Source organism: Ammospiza nelsoni, chromosome 11 (assembly GCF_027579445.1).
Source record: "Ammospiza nelsoni isolate bAmmNel1 chromosome 11, bAmmNel1.pri, whole genome shotgun sequence".
Classification (NCBI taxonomy): Eukaryota; Metazoa; Chordata; class Aves; order Passeriformes; family Passerellidae; genus Ammospiza; species Ammospiza nelsoni.
Window position 1 is genome coordinate 19,835,260 of NC_080643.1, and position 17,296 is coordinate 19,852,555.

Genomic DNA, 17,296 nt, shown 5'->3' on the forward strand with positions numbered 1-17,296 from the left:
CTCTGCAACTAGCAGGACGCAAGGCACAAAGCAAAGCCAGCACTCAAACAAAGTTATTCTACACTTCTCCCAGCAAATTTGCAACAAATGTCCAGTTAGGAAAGATTTCTGCTGACCTGTGTATGAGCAGCAGTGCAGATGTGGCGAGTTCTCCTGTCACCTTTTGTTCCCAGCCATGTCAGCTGTGCTCTGCTCCAAGTGCTGCTCACACTCCCAAATCCCCTTTTCCAGCTCTATCTTAGGAACTGCCCAGATTTTGTAGTGTAATCTGAGCAGGGAAGTACCATGTGCCTATGATATGGTTAATTCACTTTTTACCCCCTGCAATGCTTAAGGAAGCTGCCTCACATTTCAAAGCTGAGCCTAGGGCTGCCTGACCCAGGTAAAGCCAGGGCAATGCTGGGGCTGCCTCCTCCACCCCAACGGGGCCCTAAAATAGCTCATTTCCCCCTGCCAGAGCCCAGGGGGGACTGAGGGGCCGCTGAGGCCCTTGTCTCCCTTCCCCTGGGTGCCTGGTGCAGCAGAGACCGCAGTCCCAGCACAGAGGGGACTCCTTGCTGAGGGCCAGCACCATCCCCAAAGCCAAGGCTGGACACTGAGGCAGCTCTGGTGAGGCCCTTGAGACCCAGCAAAGCCCTGGGCATCTGGTCTGGGATCTTTGGCAATGAAGATGTTGCACATGTTGGGATGGAAGAGGCCCATCTGATCCTCTCCAGGGTTGCCATCAGCTAAGCAATTAACAGCGTCCAAAACCCACTAAACTTTATCAATTAACTCTTCTGTTAATATTCTTCTATTGTTATTGATCTACTTCTGGTTTGAATTTGCAATTGCCATCATGCTTGACAAGAACACTACTCTGAGAGGAGGAGGAAATGCCTCTTCTTCCCAAATTGTGCACAGGGGAGAGTTACACCCGCTGTGGAGCTGCCAAGCATGAATGCACCAGAGAAGGTGCAGAGGGAGAATAGTCCCCAAATCCTCTCCCTGCTGCTGCTACAGCCCCAGCCCCACACTGAGGTCCAGCCCCAGGAATAACAACCAGCACCAGCCTGATGCAGGCATTTCCTGCGTGTTTGCTCAGAGAAGGGTGAAGTGCAAACTAACACGGGCTGTGCTATTGCCCAGCTTTTGTGCAAGCAGATTCTGTGTTATCCCAAAGTCAACATGGTCAATGGCCCAACCACTGCTAAATCAGGTCAGGGAGGCCGAGGCAGTCCCACTTGGCAAGGGGAAGAGAGGTCTCTGCTCCTCTCTCCACCCACCAGCCCTGGGCAGATGGGGAGCTGCTTTTCAACAGCCAAGAGAGGGCCCCTAAAAGAGATTAAAGGGAAGAAACAGTCAGGGATCCTGGAAGAGGAAAGATGTAAGACAAAAAGATGGCAGAAAACAGAAAACCTTTGGGGGATCTTTTAACTCTTGGCCAGAAGGCAGGAAAGCAATTTCATGTAAAGAACCTGCGTTTTAAATCCTTGCCCTGATATTTAACATCTGCAAATACCTTGTGTGGGATTTCTAACAACTGCATTCTTCATCTTCGAGCTTTCCTGTCTTCAAGCTCTTGACCTTTACTCTAAAGCAAAGGTGAGAGCTCTATCTTCCCTATTGCATAATTTACCAAACCCAGTTTGAAATTAGCATGTTGGAAAGGTAAAAATTGGAATAATGTAATGGACTATTTCAGAGAAAAATATATATTCTTCAAGGGTGAATTCAACATTGAGCTCAGAAGTTTGATCTCGACTGGGGTGACAATTGCTTACAAAACAAAAGCAACAAAAAGGAAGTGAAGTGACCTCAAAGGTTAGGAATGGAGCCAACAGTTGTCTCTGTCGATGGCTGTGTTTATAGCACAGTGTCATGGAAGGGTTTGAGTTGGAAGAGACCTTAAAGCTCATCTTGTTCCCCCCCTGCCATGGCAGGGACACCTCCCACTGTCCCAGGCTGCTCCAAGTGTCCAGCCTGGCCTTGGGCACTGCCAGGGGTGCAGGGGCAGCCACAGCTGCTCTGGGCACCCTGTGCCAGGGCCTGGCTTTGGGGAATCCCGAGCCCCAGGCAGCCCCTGCCCTGTGCCCAGCAGCACTCCCTGCTCCTCACCACCACCCTGGGGTGCCCCAGCCCTGACAGGTGAGGGTGGCCCCGGTTTCTGTGCCCCTCCAGCTGAGGCCACGCAGGGCCGCAGGGCCAGGGCAGGGCACAGCTCCAGCCAGCTCTTCACTGCCTAATTCCATTAGCCTGCAGAACGGGCTGTAATTTGCTGAAATGATGATTAATCTAACCTTATTTTTCTCTAAAGCAGCTAATGAACAGCCAATTAAGTGTCTCAGTAACTCTCAAATAACAAAGGAACACTGAGGGAGTGACAACTACCAGCTATTTAACAGCACGGGCCCAGCAGTGAAAGCCAGCCCGGCTGGAAGGGCAGGAGGTGTGGGACCACCACAAGGCCCCAAAGCCACCTTTCCCTCCCACTTCAGATCTCCACCATCCCCCCGACCCCACTGCTTGCTCCCATGCCTTGTGCCCACTGCTGGGGAGGGACAGGGAGCCCTTGGGGTGCCACAGAGCAAGGGAGTTGGGGATGGGGTGCCAGGGGACAGGAGATGGGGTGCCCAGGGGACAGACAGGGTGCCAGGGGACCCCACAGCACCCCCACATCGAGCTGCAGGCGCTGGGCACCCAGGGCCTGCCAGCTCCGCCCGTCTCGTGGTTCAGTTTCACATCCTTTGCAGACTCCAAACAAATCTGTGAGTGCTTTGTTTTGATCATATCAATCAGGGTAAGATTAAGATACATAAACACAGCGCGATTACCCGAAAAGCAAGGAATGACACTTTAAAAAGAATCCATAATCTTTGTTTTTTGAAGTATTTCTTCAGTGGGAATTGTGCTGGAGCAAAGAATGCAAAACCTAGAAGCTTCCAAGAGGGGGTCATGTGAAATTACTCTATTTCAAAATTTTTCCAAATCACTAACATTTTGACTCTGAATATATTTGTAAGAATCTGCCAAAAAAACATCAAACCAGTCAATTTTTTTTGCAGTTCGTAACTGTGTCCTTTTTTCCCAGGTCTTAAAAATATGTTTTTGTAGAGAACTTATGTCATTTCTGTAGAAATTTCTGCAATCCACAATGACATTGCATATTTTTTTTCAAGTAAAAACAAGCCTCCCAATAAAGAACAAAGAACATCCTTTGTTTCAGACGAAGAATTTCAGGAGAAACCACAAAATGTTCAAGCAAAACATGAAACATTTGATTTTCCACCCATTTTGCCAACAGTCTAAGTTTTCCCATACTTCTAATATCAGTGTCACTGAGGAGGGGAGGGGACGGGAGGCAGGTCAGATGGATGACAGTCACTCTGCAACTTAAGACCTGGTAATTAAACAAAGATGAAAATAGGAGGTTTTGCAGAAAGCATTTATCTTCTTTCACTTAGCTTTTCTTTTTAATGAGGAAACAAGACCTGCTTGATTTACCCATCAGGAAAAAACAGCATTGAGGGAAGACTGGAAGTTGTTACTCGAGTTACTAGAGAAATCCTCAGCTCTGCTCCTGAGAACACCCAGCTCTGCAGCCCTCTTAGTCACCAATGTGAGAGTCCTGCCCATTGTTAAGGCCCAAACATTACTCATGGCAGATGTTATTTAGACTCTTTAAACGAGTTTTTGAAAAGCAGGCTTAAAATCAAATGGAAACATTTAATTTTGAACCCATTGGAGATTATGTGAAACACACACACGCTTGCCTGACACACTCCACTGCCTGTTTTCACAGGATGATTTGGGTTGGAAGGGACCTGAAGATCACCCAGATCCAACACAATTATCGAGTTCCAATTTCCAGTTAGTGGGGGGTTTTCCCAGTGCAAAGCCATCCCCCAGCTGTGACAGCAATATGGAACTTTGTGCGGCTGCATGTTGGAGTGCCACAGTGCCCAGCACTGCACAAAGACACAATTTACACAATTTAAGTGCAATTTACACCCTCAGAGACAAGCAACCCCAAACCACACAAACATAACCAAGAATTACATACATGAGCTGTCTGGTCGAGGCATATGCTTCATCTTCATGGCAAACATCATAATGTGCTGATTTATTTTTTAAATTGTCACAGAAAGAGAGATTTTAGTAAATTTAAGTAAATCCCAGTGAGTTTCTTTCACTTCACTCTATTTAAATGCAGGAATAGAAGTGATGCACTCAAGTTAACCTGTTTGCCCAGACTGGAGAGACATTATTAAATGTTCTTTTACACATCCTAAATATTCAGACACTTGCAGCACCCCAGGGCATAGTGTGCTATGTCAACACCTTGAGAAGAATGCAAACATCTTAATAAAAGCGAGGAGAGATTGCTTATCGTGCACTCTTGCTGTTAACATCTGCATTTTAAAAAAGCTCACGAATTATTACACACACTTTCCACAGGACATATCCTCCTGGATATGCAGGCAGCCATGCCAGGAACCAAACAGCATGTCAGAAAGCAGACTGCATTTTTGGTTTTGCTCTAAAGGCAAAGTGTTTCTGAGCATTCTGCAGCTCTCCTGAGCAGAGCCATTTACTCTGCTTCACCAGCTCAGAACTGAGTGGTAAATCCCCCAAACCAATCTGCTCTGTATCACATTATATCCTTCCCAAACAGCCATCCAAGTGTTATACATTAATCATGCCCAAGATCCTTCATTCAGGATCATCAGACTGGATGTTGTACGGACTGCAGGACAGAGTTCCACGCGTGAGCAGAGGAGATCGGAACAGGACGTGCCGTGCCACCAGATGTGAGTGTCCTGCTTATGGAAACTGAATAAATAAAAAGTTGGCCTCCACAGAGCTGGCAGAGCCTCTGGGCAGGCTCAGCAGCCCAGCTCCTTCAGGTGGATGGAGGAACAGCCTCTCTCAGTCCTCGCTGATTCACGTCAGGAAAAAAAGAGACAAACCCAAAAGGCAGCAGGATTATCTTCAATAGTCTAATTAGTGGCTCGAGATAATCCACTTGGCTTTGTCCAAAGCAAATTAGGGAGTGCTGGAGGGAACTGTGCAGAGGCAGAGGCCAGCAGGGCCGGGAGCATGCAGTGGTCAGTGGGCTCAGGGCTCTGCACCAGCTGCCCACCCTGACTCTGGGCCCAGCAGAGCTGCTGCCATCTTCTCTGCCAACTCCACTCTGAGCCGCTTAGTTTAGCAAAGCAAAACTAGATTAAAAATAAAACAAAATTGGGCTTTGCTATCAAAACTAAAATCTGGCAGCCTGTTCCCATGCAAAATCCCTCACAAGTGATACATTTGTGGAGGACAGCTGGAATAAATCCATGACATTTAATGACATACTAAAAGCAAACCTTGAACAAACAACTTTAAATCATTTGAAATACTACTGTGAGTAGATGAAACTCTGCAGCACTCACATGCTACAATAATTAATCATTTCTAAACAGTAGAGTTTAATTATTTTTTAAAAAATCTTTTGCAGAAGTGGGTGTTTTTCCCCATTCCAGACGTATATTTAAGTAACACTCTCCTGTGAAAAGGTTTCACTTCAGAATTTTAAATGCATTCTCTCATTCTGGTCTGATTCATGACACCAGCAAAAGAATTTTTCCAGCTTTCACCTTAATTTTTTTTATAAGTAACCTCATCTCCAAAGCAAGAACATAACATGGAAAAGCAGCAGTCCTAGAAGTTTTTTTCTATAAAACACTTCAAATATGATTGCCACAGAAACTGAGACAACACATTGCCTTATAAACTTAAATGGGAATTCAGATCCCATAGGCATCCCCTAACCCCCATGCAGCATCATCCTAAAAGGTTCACAAATGCTCAGGCAGAAGAACAGGTCTGCCATTCCCTGGGTTAAAGAGCTGTTCACTGATGCCCAGAAGGATTTCAGCTGGCCCACCCCGAGCACCAGGGACCTGTGGAATTTCCCATGAGACGGGGGCAGGCACCAAGCTGAGATGATTTAGGACAGCGCAAACAGTGCAAGGGGCACATCTCAAGCAGCTGCTGGCCAAAGAGCCCAGCTCTCATTCAGTGAAGCCGGGGACACACAGACGGTGTCTCTGGCCCTGGCCACAGCAGGAGCTGGCTGAGGACCAGCAGCTGGCTGGTAGTCCCCCACCACACGTCTGGCAGGAGGGACAGAGGGAACATTCACTGTGCTAGTGCAGACTCAGCTACTTCAAGTCAAAAACAAAGGTGGTTTGAGCTAACCTGGCTGGATTTGCAGTGAGGTGGATTAAGAACACCCATAAGACCCCTTCTGCCAGCCCTGGTGGGGATATAATCTTTGCTGGTTGTATTTTCTGTTTCCAAAATGTCATGTATGCCTGCCCCAGGAATTGCTTTTTCTCTCTCCCTCTCCATCAGCAGTCTAGACAAAACTGCATTAAGATCCTTTCTTGACTTATGTGTACAGGTGTAAGGGGTTAGCAGTTACTAAAAGGTTTTCTGGATACAGGAAAAAATGAGCTCCTTATCTCCGAGGTATTCTCAGTGAATAGAGTCAGGAGCAAAAACTAGAACTAAACTAAAAGAAGTTTCCTGCCAAGGATCACAAATGAAAAAAAAAAAAAAAAAATTCCTACCAAAATAGGCAGAAAGTCTGCGAAGTGTGGAGGGCACTTCCTCAGCCTTCATGTCACAGAAAGAGCAGGAGGTACCTGCTGGGGTGCCTGAGCCCAGCCCATGGCAGCTGGCTGTCCGTCTGTCTGTCCGTGCAGCTGTGCCAGGGACCCACAGAGCACTCCTGGCACCGGGCTGGGCACGCCCTGCCTGCCTTCATTCATAAAAACCAGCCCAGGCTGGGAAAGCCCCAGGCTCCAGTGCACCCAGCAGTAAATGCCAGCGACATCTCTGCTCACACACACTGCCCTGGCCTCTCTGCAGGCTGCAGCCAGTGATCAGTGACAGGGCTGAAACCTCCCCCTGCCTCTGCTCCAACCCACAGAGCTCGTTAGCAAACAAGACAGACAGGAATGTACGCCTGCCGCAATGCAAAGCAAGGGATGCAATTAACACAGCTTCATTTTCATGAATAATGGGTTAGGTTTGTAATGCACTAGAAGGAAAACGTAGCTCAAATTGTCTGGTCTTGCTCTGGTCATGTTCAACAGGAGGAGGAGTGGCCAGGCCATAAGTGAGCTGCATTTCTTCGTACCTAAGCTTGTTTTGACTGTTTGATTTCCAACAGAAAGACCACAATAACATAAGCAGGAGAGAACAAAGTGCTTTTTGGAAAGCCCTTTTCCAAGTCTCTTCTGTTTAACTCCTGATCTGTACGAACATGGAATTGGAAAGGACTTCTTGGGATATTAAATACAGGCCCCTGTTATTAAAGGCAACATGTCACTTCCAGCAGAAAGAAAGGTTAATGTTATGCCAGTGAGCTGGAAGGAAATCCAAATTTCTAATGCATGAGAATGGGGGGAAAAGCTAAACAAAAGTGAATGCATGAGCCCATATCACGAGATCAGAGCCTTATTCTAAACATATGGGCGGGTGGCACATCGAAGAGGAGATAAGAGGCACAATAATTAAGAGTCATGGTTCTTTCTGTCACTAGAGATCTGCATACAACTAAGAAAAACACCTCAGCACACTCAGCCCTGGGACCGAGGAGGAAGGAGAGCTCCCAGGGCACTGTGAGGCCACCTGAGATCACAGTGGCCCCCAGGTCAAAGGCCCATGGCAGAGGCAGGCAGGCCCCAGCCAGCAGCACTCTGCTTTCCTCTGCTCAACAGCCAGAAGGCAGCTGGAGGAAAGTGTGTGCCCACGGCAAGTCTTTCAGCAGCCACCAGAATCTCTGCAGAATGTAAGAGACACTTCTGGTTTTGGCAGAAGCAGCTAAATCCCACCTTGCACCCACAAACTACGGGAAGAAACTCCCAGGCATGGAAGCGTTTCCAAAGAACAGCTTGAAAGGGAAGAGCAATCCTGTAAAGATTTCTCATCTCCCTGGATTAAGGAAAGAAAGCAGCGGAGAGAGGCGAGGCTGGCAGGAGGCTTGGTTTGGTTTACATGGGGACACAGGGACGATGGGGAGGGACAGCCAAGGTCCCTTCCTTCCCCACAGTCTCCCTGCAGCCTGAGAGCAACAGGAGCCCTCAGAGCTTCCAGTACACACAAAAAAGGCACAAAATCACAGTGTGGAAGCAGCCTGGAGAAGGCCTGCAGCCACTCTGCTCCTGCACATCCAGAGGAAGGGATGTCCCGCAGTGCTGGAGAGGTTCTGGCAGCGTGGCAGCCCCAGCAGTGTCCCCTCCTGGAACTGAGGAACTGTCCAGCAAAGCAGTTTCCAAGCAGTCCAACACCAGGCCTCCATCCCAGCTGGGGACAGATGATCACATGCAGAAGATGCCACCTCCTGACTGTGCTGCTGTTCCACTGCCATCACCACCAAGCCCCAGGGAGCAGCCTGGGGTGCCTGGGGGGCTCCATCTCACACACCTGCAGCAGTGACTCAGCAGCACTTTGTGAGGCTCCCTGGCACCTCACGAGCCTCTCCCAGTGGGATCCAGCTGATCCTCAGCCCCACTCGCCCCCAGCCCCCTGAGATGGGGGATTGTTGTTGCCCTCCCACTGCTCATGCCTGAGAGGGACAGAAAGAGCTTTGTTTGGAATGTCATCTTTAATGCCACCCAGCACTGCGGGGGACTCTCTGCCCAACATCACCTCTCAGAGGCCACCTACACTCAGTGCACAAAAATGCAGAACACCATTTCTTCCAGCTTCGAGCAGATCAGAGAAATTTACAAGTGTATAATATCAAATAATTATCTACTGCAACTGAAAAGGTATTAAAATGGATGGATGGAAAGTAAAGAGAGATCTCTTCAGTCACAAAAACTGACTTAAACTAAAAGAAAACCATTTTACTTGGTATTTATATACACTGCAAGGCTACTGTTTACTCATTATTTATTCCACTGCCACTTGCAGAATAGCCTGATGCAGTGTGTTTAGACCAGCAGTCCCACAGAAGTGGGGCACCTGAGGAGCTCTCAGAGCTCCATGGCTTTGCCATCAGTTTCTTGTCTTTAATGGAAAAGTTAAAGGTCCAGGCTCTACACTGAACTCAATAAACCCTGCTCAGAGCACTGCCTTCATGACAGAATACATTGATGCAATTAAAATAACATTGCTCTTGAAGAGTAAGGCAGCACTGGGAAAGCTTTGCCAACAAAGCAATGCCAATTAAGAGTGTGATTTTTGGAAGATATTTTTGGGCCGACATCAGCCCTATTAATGCTGGTATAACTGTCTTCAAAGTGATTTTGAAGGTCCAGCTGATGCCACTCGGGAGAAGAACTAGTTAAAAGACTAGGGTTTGGCCTCTATAGGCTCCATTCTGTCATTAGAGGAAAATCTTTCATAATAAAACTAATTTCATCCATTCCACTAATAAGGGGGGGTTTACGTCCAAAATCTTCTCAGACGATTTTACACCCATTAACTGTATAGCACGAGCTGTAGTTTTTGTTGTTAAATGACGTAAGCTACAAGTAAAGACACATTTATGGGATGTATCCATAGCTTGCATTTGCATCTGAAAGGACCAGGATGCCTAAAGCAAGAATGTGTCATGAGGAGCAGGAGGAAAGGAGAGAACCGGGGTGCTGACGATCTGTTAGAAAACCACACAATCTCCAAACACCGCCCCTCTACTCATCGCCTATAGGTGCAAAGAAACCAAACTCGACGCTAATATAACTTGGCAATAACGGCGACTTTCCTTTCCAAAGAAAACCCAAGGCTGAGAGAGAAAATTCGATACCAGTGGGGCACACACCAGCTCCAAGGCCCTTCCTGCAGGTGTTACGGACCGTGTGCCCAAATCCTCCTCCTCTGACCTCATCCTGGGGCGGCTCGGCTCGGAGGGACCGCCAGGCTGCTGCTCACGGCTGCGGGCGATAGGGGAGGAGATAAGGCGAGGGGAGGCTGGCTGGGGCTCAGCCCTGCACGCACACAGCGGTTCTGCAGCTCGGCTTCCCCTGACCCCACGAGCCTGGTGCCCCAGCCTTCCCCGGCACATCCCTGCCCTGTCCCGCACAGCCCCCGGCCCGTCTGCACGCCGCTCACTCCACAAATCCGAGCGTACCAACGAGAGCAGGCACAGAGCGCTTTTCTCAGCTCTGCCATCTACCTTCTCCTCTTCCTCTCGCACTCCCCATTGGTTTTCGCTGGGCTCAGGAGCCTGCCCGGCTCGGCGGACGCGTTTGAGGAGCAATGCGGGCAGCTCTCCCCCAGCGCCAAATGACATTTGCTGTGCAAACACTCCCCCCGCCCCGCTCTCGCCTCCACCCAGCGAGTTGTTTTCAATAAACCGACAGCTCCGAAACATCCACAGCAACTTTTTTTCCTTTGAAAAATTGCCGCTTTCAAACCAACAGGGAAAAAAAAAAAAAAAAAAAAAGAAAAGAAAAAAGAAAGAGGGGAACAGCACAAGGAAATATCCGCGCATTTGTCCCGGGAAGGGCTCTGGGTGAGGGGCTGCAGCGGGCTCGGGAGCGCCCGGGCTCCGCGCCCCGCACTTACCGGGCCGGGCCGGGCCGTGCCGCTCGCTCGCTCGGCGGGGAAGGGGCCGCGGGACCCCGGGGCCGGAGGGAGGGACCGGAAAGCGGCGCCGGGGCCGAGCGGCGCCGGGGTTTGTCCAACCTGACAGCGGCCGGGCGGGACGGCAGCCCCGCGGAGCGCGGCCCCACACGCCGGGACAACGGCATGGAATGGGATGGGCTGTGCGGGGAGGCTCACGGGGACCGGAGCAGCCCCCAGACGGGCTCCGGGGCACCGCAGCTACCAAGGAAAAGAAAAAGCCGGGGGTGAGAGATGAGCGCTGCGCCTGTCCCGGGGCTGAGGGGCCTCACCTGGCTCTACCCAGGTTAACGCCGCTCTGTCGACCAAAGGTGGTTTCGAGGTTGTACTCTAAGGGCTTTTCAATTTCTTTTTGTCCCACAGCTGCTTACTGAGATGTAAGCAGCCCCAAACTCACCTGGCCGTAAGCCCTCAGGGAAGCGCTCGGTGCTCGGAGCCCGATCTGCTCATCGAGAGCGTCCCGTCGTTGTCGTGTGACAATAGCGACTGTTTATAGAAACCCATCCTGGGATAAATTAGAGACAAGTCCCTGGGACGAACCAAGTCCCCGCAACAAACACTATGTCATCGGGAAAGCATCCCTGCTCAGAGGGTCTCGGGAGTGAGGCAGGAGCTGCTCCCTGCCAGACACGGCCGTTCCTGTGAGCCCAGGGGGCTCAGCCAGAGGGAGCCGCCTGTCCTGGATCCAGAGCTCTGCCACCTCCTTAGGGCACCAGGCTCGGCTTCACCCTGCCCTTCTGTCCCCTCAGTACCTGCTGCTTCCAGCCGGGCCCTCAGGCCAGCCCTGGAGCTCTGAGACACTGCTGGGATGTTCTCACACGGAAGGGCTCCTCTGTCTTCCCGGGCATTTGGTTATGGGAAGGAGAGACCCTGTTTGGTGCCCGTCGGAGCTGCCCAAGCCAGCAGGGCAGAGCAGCAGGAGCATGGCAGTGTCCCACCGAGGCCACCTGCCCAGCCCAGCAGCACCAGCCTGGCCTGACCTGGGCCTGGGCACAGCTGCAAACAGCTGGTGGAGGCACCAGAGCATCCATGGCCCGGCTGCCAGATTTGCATCCCCAGCAGCCAAGGCATGCAGCAGAATCCACTGCTGCAGTCAGGGCCGGGAGCTCCCTGCAGTGCTTGGTCACCTTCCTCCTCCTCCTCACAGCAAAGGCAGCCTGGCCCGATCTATGACACTGTAAATGCAACATTTGAGGAAACTTTGGAGCTGGTCCTGGCTCTCGACTCCCATTCACAGGCAAGACTGAAGTCTGCACAGACAAAATGTGCATACAATTAGGGAAAAGTAGCAGGGTAAGAGTTTCCATTTCTGAAATGTGGTATCCTGTCTCCATCACAGCCAGTGCTTGGGAAAGTGGGACTGTGTTATTGTGTGATGCTGCAGTGTATGTGGGAAGGGTCCTGCCGATTGCTGCTGGACACCCTGAGGGATGGACTAACTACACAAAATCATTGTGTAACTTTAACCAGGGAGAAAAATGCTATTTACTTTGTCAGCAAACAATCAGCCCTCCCAAAATGTTCCTACACAGTCTTGAATTTCATCTGGAAGAAAAATGAAAGCACAGAAGGAGCAGAGGACTCTGATTTCTCTCTCCACGAGTGGAGATGCAGTGTGAGCACTGCTGCTCTGAAAGCAGAGTCACAGTCCCCTTAAATTGTGTGAATTGTGTGGTGAGCCCGTGAGTGCCCCTTGCTGGCCCCACTGAAGCGGCAGGAGCAGAGCTGGGGCAATGCTTTGTCTGGGGTTTGCACTGAGACTGGGACTGAGCTGACAGCAAGCCCACACCTGCCACCTGTGTGTTCCTTGTGTGTCTGAGGAACACCAGGAGAGACCAAAGGAGTCAGGACTGTGATAAAACTAAACCAGGAATTACAGGAGACTCCCAAAAATCACTCCAGCAGCGGCTTTTCCTATTAAAAGCCATGATGCCCTAAGCAAGGTAAAGTCTGTAGGTAGGTTTAAATTCTCTCATCAGACCAATTGATGCACATGGGAGATACTTTCAGGCTCCCAAATCCTTCCTCATATCAAAGAGGGGGTGCAAGCTGCACCTCACCAGAGCACCACACACCTGGATAAATTCAGGAAGTCCTAAACCTAACCCAAAAATTGGAGCCCTATGCTGGTGGCCTGTGCTTTCACTTAATTTGTCCAAGAAAAAAAAATTACTCTGTTTCTGAGCCATATTTTTAAGAACCTAAGATCACTTAAGATATTTTGCATTGACTTCAAGTGACACTGAAGAACTAATACATCCAGGATTTAATGAAGTGAGGCTAAATGGAAATATCCATAATTTCTGAATGAAAGAAAACCGACAACGTTGTCTGGGGACTGAAAGGATAAGGCAGGTCATGTGAATCCACACAGCCATCCTCATGGGTGGGATAAGCACATACCCACTCAGGGACTAGCTTTGGAAAGCACAACTAACTCTTTGGAAATCTGATTTCAGGAGAAAAGTTTGGACTTGAATCCAGCCCTGTATTTTTTGTTGCATCTCCAACTCTCCTGAAGCTCTGAGCTCTGCACTGTGCACCAAAGGAGAGAGAGGGTAGCACTGTCCCAAGGGACAGACAGGGAATCAGAGCACAGAGAAACCTCTGTACATGGGGTGGTTAATCCTTGACCCACCTAGAAACAACTTATTTCCCAAACAAAAGCCCCACAGAAGTGGCACCAAACCAGAAGAGAGATGTGCCATTTTAAAATTCCAGAGCTAAGAGATGATTAAAACAAAACAAAACAAAAAGGTCTCTAGTGATTCCTAAGCAACAATTTCCAACTTGCAGACCAGTGCAACAACACCACCGGTGTCCTCTGCCCCTTTCTTCTGCCCCTGTAAGTTGTAGGACCCAAATTTGCCACATCTTTTCCTCCCTTCCACATGGCTCTGGCATTCCCACTTTAAAGTGGTGCTGCTCTGGTTGAACGGCCATGGAGCAGAGCAGGCTCAGACTGAAATATTTGTTTGCGTGTCCTCATCCAACCACGGTTTTTCAGAATTTGGGAAGATGTCACAAAGCCACAGAAAACAATGCCCCCTTGGCCAAAGTCAGGCCACTCCACAGCGTGCCTTTCATTGCAGTGTATGGTTGAGAAACATAAGAAATGCACAGCTCACACAGGAAAAGCTTTCAGCAGATGTTGCTGCTTTAGAATACCAGAGAGTCACTATTCTAGCACATTTCATACAAGAGAAATGGACTAGCTCAATCCAAACAAATCCATTACAGTCTGTGCATACTCTGAGGCCGTGCAGAACAGCTCACACCATTCTGGGGATATCTCATCACCACAACCTGTAAAGGTTTGCTGGGACCTGCACAGTTGAACTTGTGACAGGGAAAAGGTAAAGAAGCTGCTCCCAGGAGAAGATTCCTGCAGTGTGAAAAGTACCCACAGTAATTACTGTGGTTCTGAGCCATATTTTTAACAACATAAGATTACTTAAAATATTTTTCTTTCACTTCAGGTGACACTGAAGAACCAATACAACCAGGATTTAATGAAGTGAGCCTAACTAGAAATACCCAGCATTTCTGAATGAAAGAAAACCACAGTTTAGGAGGGAAACTATCTCCCGTTCTTTATCATCAGCCAATTTTTCTGCAGGTATTTGGTCACATTTACTCTCTGCTACACCCATTCAGTGCCCTGAGAGGAAAACAGGTCGTACATGTGAAACAGAGTAAAGTCTAATTCTTCAAGCCAGGAGCGAGCATGCTTGACAGTGACTTGCCATTAATTTAATGTACTGGCAAGGCAAGGGCACTTAAAAGCTGCATTTGATAAAGTATTCTTTCAGCTTCTTACATTTTACTGCCAATGTCTGAGAAATGTACCCAAATCTAACATCAAAAGGCTCTTCAAGGGAAATAGCACAAAAATTATCCCCGTCTTGGAACCTGACTTGAAACTGCTCCTGGTTCTCAAACTTTTCCACCACTAGTAATTGATGGGAATCAGCATGTGACACCAGCAGATGTCACCTCAGTGAGGAGGTGGCAAAGGCTGCAAGGACAGCCAAGGCGAGCCCTCCTGCTGCCCCATAGCTGCAGAAAGAGCCCCTCTGGCAGGGCTGGTTACCTTCAGCTTTGTCACACGTAAAGCTGCCAAGGAACCCCAACCAAGCACGTCAGACATGCTTTAGCTTGGACTGATTTCCAAACACACAGCAGAGGCTCAAGTCTGACAGCCATGCAGGTGTGCAGTGAGCAGGCAGAGTGGTGGTTTTTCCCAGTCTATCTCCCATTTCTCCCTGGCCATCCCAGTTCCTCTCACTGGATCCTCTGTACCTGAACATTTTGAGAGTGAGAAGCTGAAGATGTAACTGAAACAACGCATTTCTTCTTATTGTTTTCTCTTTTGAGACTGTCAGTATTGACCTTGAAAGTTTTCAAAGAACAGGGGAAGCTCTGGTTCTTTCCATGGTGGATGAGCTGGCTAATGCAGACTGTCAAAACCCACTTTAGATTTGCTGCAGCACATTACACACAGGTTGTAAACAAAACAAATATCCAAGATAAGAGTGACCACCAGCAGGCTGCATCCCGTGGAGCCACCGTGACTGCCCTTATGACTCTGAAACATGCTCCTAATTTAGAAAGGATAAAGCATTGAAAAACCATTTCAGCAGAACGTTACAAACATTTAAGGTTGCCAGCCAGGACCCAGAGCCCACGGGCTCTTTCTGTGTGGGCTGTTTTTATGTGGCTTTTTTGTACCCACGCCCAGCTCTGCTCCATCAGCAGGATCCTCTGTGGGTGCAGAGATCTGTCAGCTGGGTATGGCAGAGGGTAGGGCACAGGAGAGACTCCGGTGGGAAAGCCAGAAGGGATGCAGAGAGGGGGGAGATAGGAAGTCTAGAAATTTGTAAAGGCATCATTCTGAGCCTGGGTATTCCCACCTGGATTCCAGCTGCGAGTTCCCCTCCCCTGTAACACACTCCATTAGCCACCCAAAATGAGTGGATTGTGTTTTCATCCCTGAGGTGGGGTGTGATTTCCATCTGCTGTTTCTGCATTTCACTGCACAGCAAGTCTCATCTCCAAGCTCTGCTTTGCTGTCTGGAGTTCCCTGATGCCTTTGCCCACTCACTGAACTACCAGAAACATCAGCCCATAAAAACCACTCAAATCATGAGCAGGACTACCTCTGTCTCATCCCAGTGCTCACAAACACAGAGGGAAACCCTGCTTAAGCCTGCCACAGCTCCCTGCTCTGCAGCAGGATCTCAAATCCCAGCAGCACTTCACAGCACCTCCTTCATGAGGCTGTGGCTTTGTCTCATTCCCTCCAGCCCGGGTGCTGCTCTGTCCTCCCACAGGACTCACACACGAGTCTGTCCCAAGCAGCACCTGCATTTTGGAGAGGAGCCTGCTGTGAGCCCAGCCAGGTGACACACAGCACATGGAGGGGCTGTCACTGCTGAGATTTCCAGCTGAGCCCACACAGGCAGAAACCTGCTGCCAGTGAGTGTGGGTCGTTGGCAAGCTGGAAGGTACAGCAAGGTCCCATTGACAAAGGAGTGCACAAACCCTTAAAATTACTCGTCACAGATAATTGTTTTCCTGGTGAATGGCTTAAATAAAAATGTTTACACTGAGGCCAAGAATGCAGGGTCTGAGGCCAGGCAACATCCTGCAATGGTAATAAATACCTACTACACAAATAAACTACCAGAATGGCTGCTTCCCCAGATGTCATGAAGTTATCCCGTGCATAAGCTGCTCTTTGATGCTATCCCAGCCTCAGGCTTGCAGCACCTCTGCCACAGAAAACCGGTTTTCTGTTAAAATAAACCAACTGGGATAGAAACTGAAGTGGTGTTATTGAATATGCAGTTATTGTCACCACTATTGCCTCACTTCTTTGAAAATGCAAATGATCCAAAGCAGAAAGCAAAGCCATGTTTTGAGTGCTGTGGGAAAAGGGGTGACAGTCACCGAGTGCTGGCAGACCAGCTCCCTCCTCCAGCCAGAAGGAAGGCCTCACATTAGAGGCTTTGCAAATTGGATAAGGTGTGGAGCTAATAAAAACTTGAACCGGCCTGGCAACCTGATGATTAAATCTTGGAAAGCTGAAGGCCATGTGAGGTGGTTAGTTCTGACTTGTGCTGTGATGGATCTCTAACAACATGTGAAAGTTATCATCTCATGAGGCAAACATCCCTGTTGTTGGGCAGCACAGACACACAGACAGCCAAGTTCTGAACAAAACCAGCTCACAAGCCCCACAGGGACTATTTGGACATCTCATCCTGCACAAATATAGCCAGTTCACACAAAATCATCTCTGTTCAAAGTTAAAAATGACTCCTAACGTTACCTGCTCTGGAAAGCCCAGCTGCAATGTTTCATTTTCTGCTTTTCCACCGTAGCTGAAGCTGCAGCACTGGGGCTAGATCCATGTGAGAGGCATCCACATACAGCACTTAATTCCTTGCTGAATTTATGGATGCTGCTGTGCAGGAATACAACAGGGCTGGAATGCTGTGCAGCCCTGGTTAGCTCACGCTCCAAGGCCAGCCCATGATTGCCTTGGACATGGCTCCCATTCCTGCTGAAGGGAATAGCTGACCCCATAAATCAGACTGCAGCAACGCCCCTTTCACAGCTGTCTCCAGGCTCCCTCCTCAACTTTGGCTGGGTGTTTACTTTGAGATTCAGAGCACACATGTAAACTGTT

The 17,296-nt window shown here is 49.1% G+C and overlaps 1 protein-coding gene across 3 annotated transcripts in view; it reads right to left on the reverse strand.

Moving 5' to 3' along the window:
* Positions 1-17,084, reverse strand: part of FBLN2 (fibulin 2) — a 99,892-nt gene extending 82,808 nt beyond the window's left edge. The window contains exon 1 of one of the 3 annotated variants that reach the window (XM_059480305.1): positions 16,937-17,084. The gene's annotated coding sequence lies outside the window, so the exon portion shown is untranslated. Of the gene's footprint in view, positions 1-10,108; positions 10,277-10,999; positions 11,101-16,936 lie in introns of those variants that run through there. The other 2 variants (XM_059480304.1, XM_059480306.1) reach the window with 2 other exon arrangements.
* Positions 17,085-17,296: the final 212 nt, after the last annotated feature.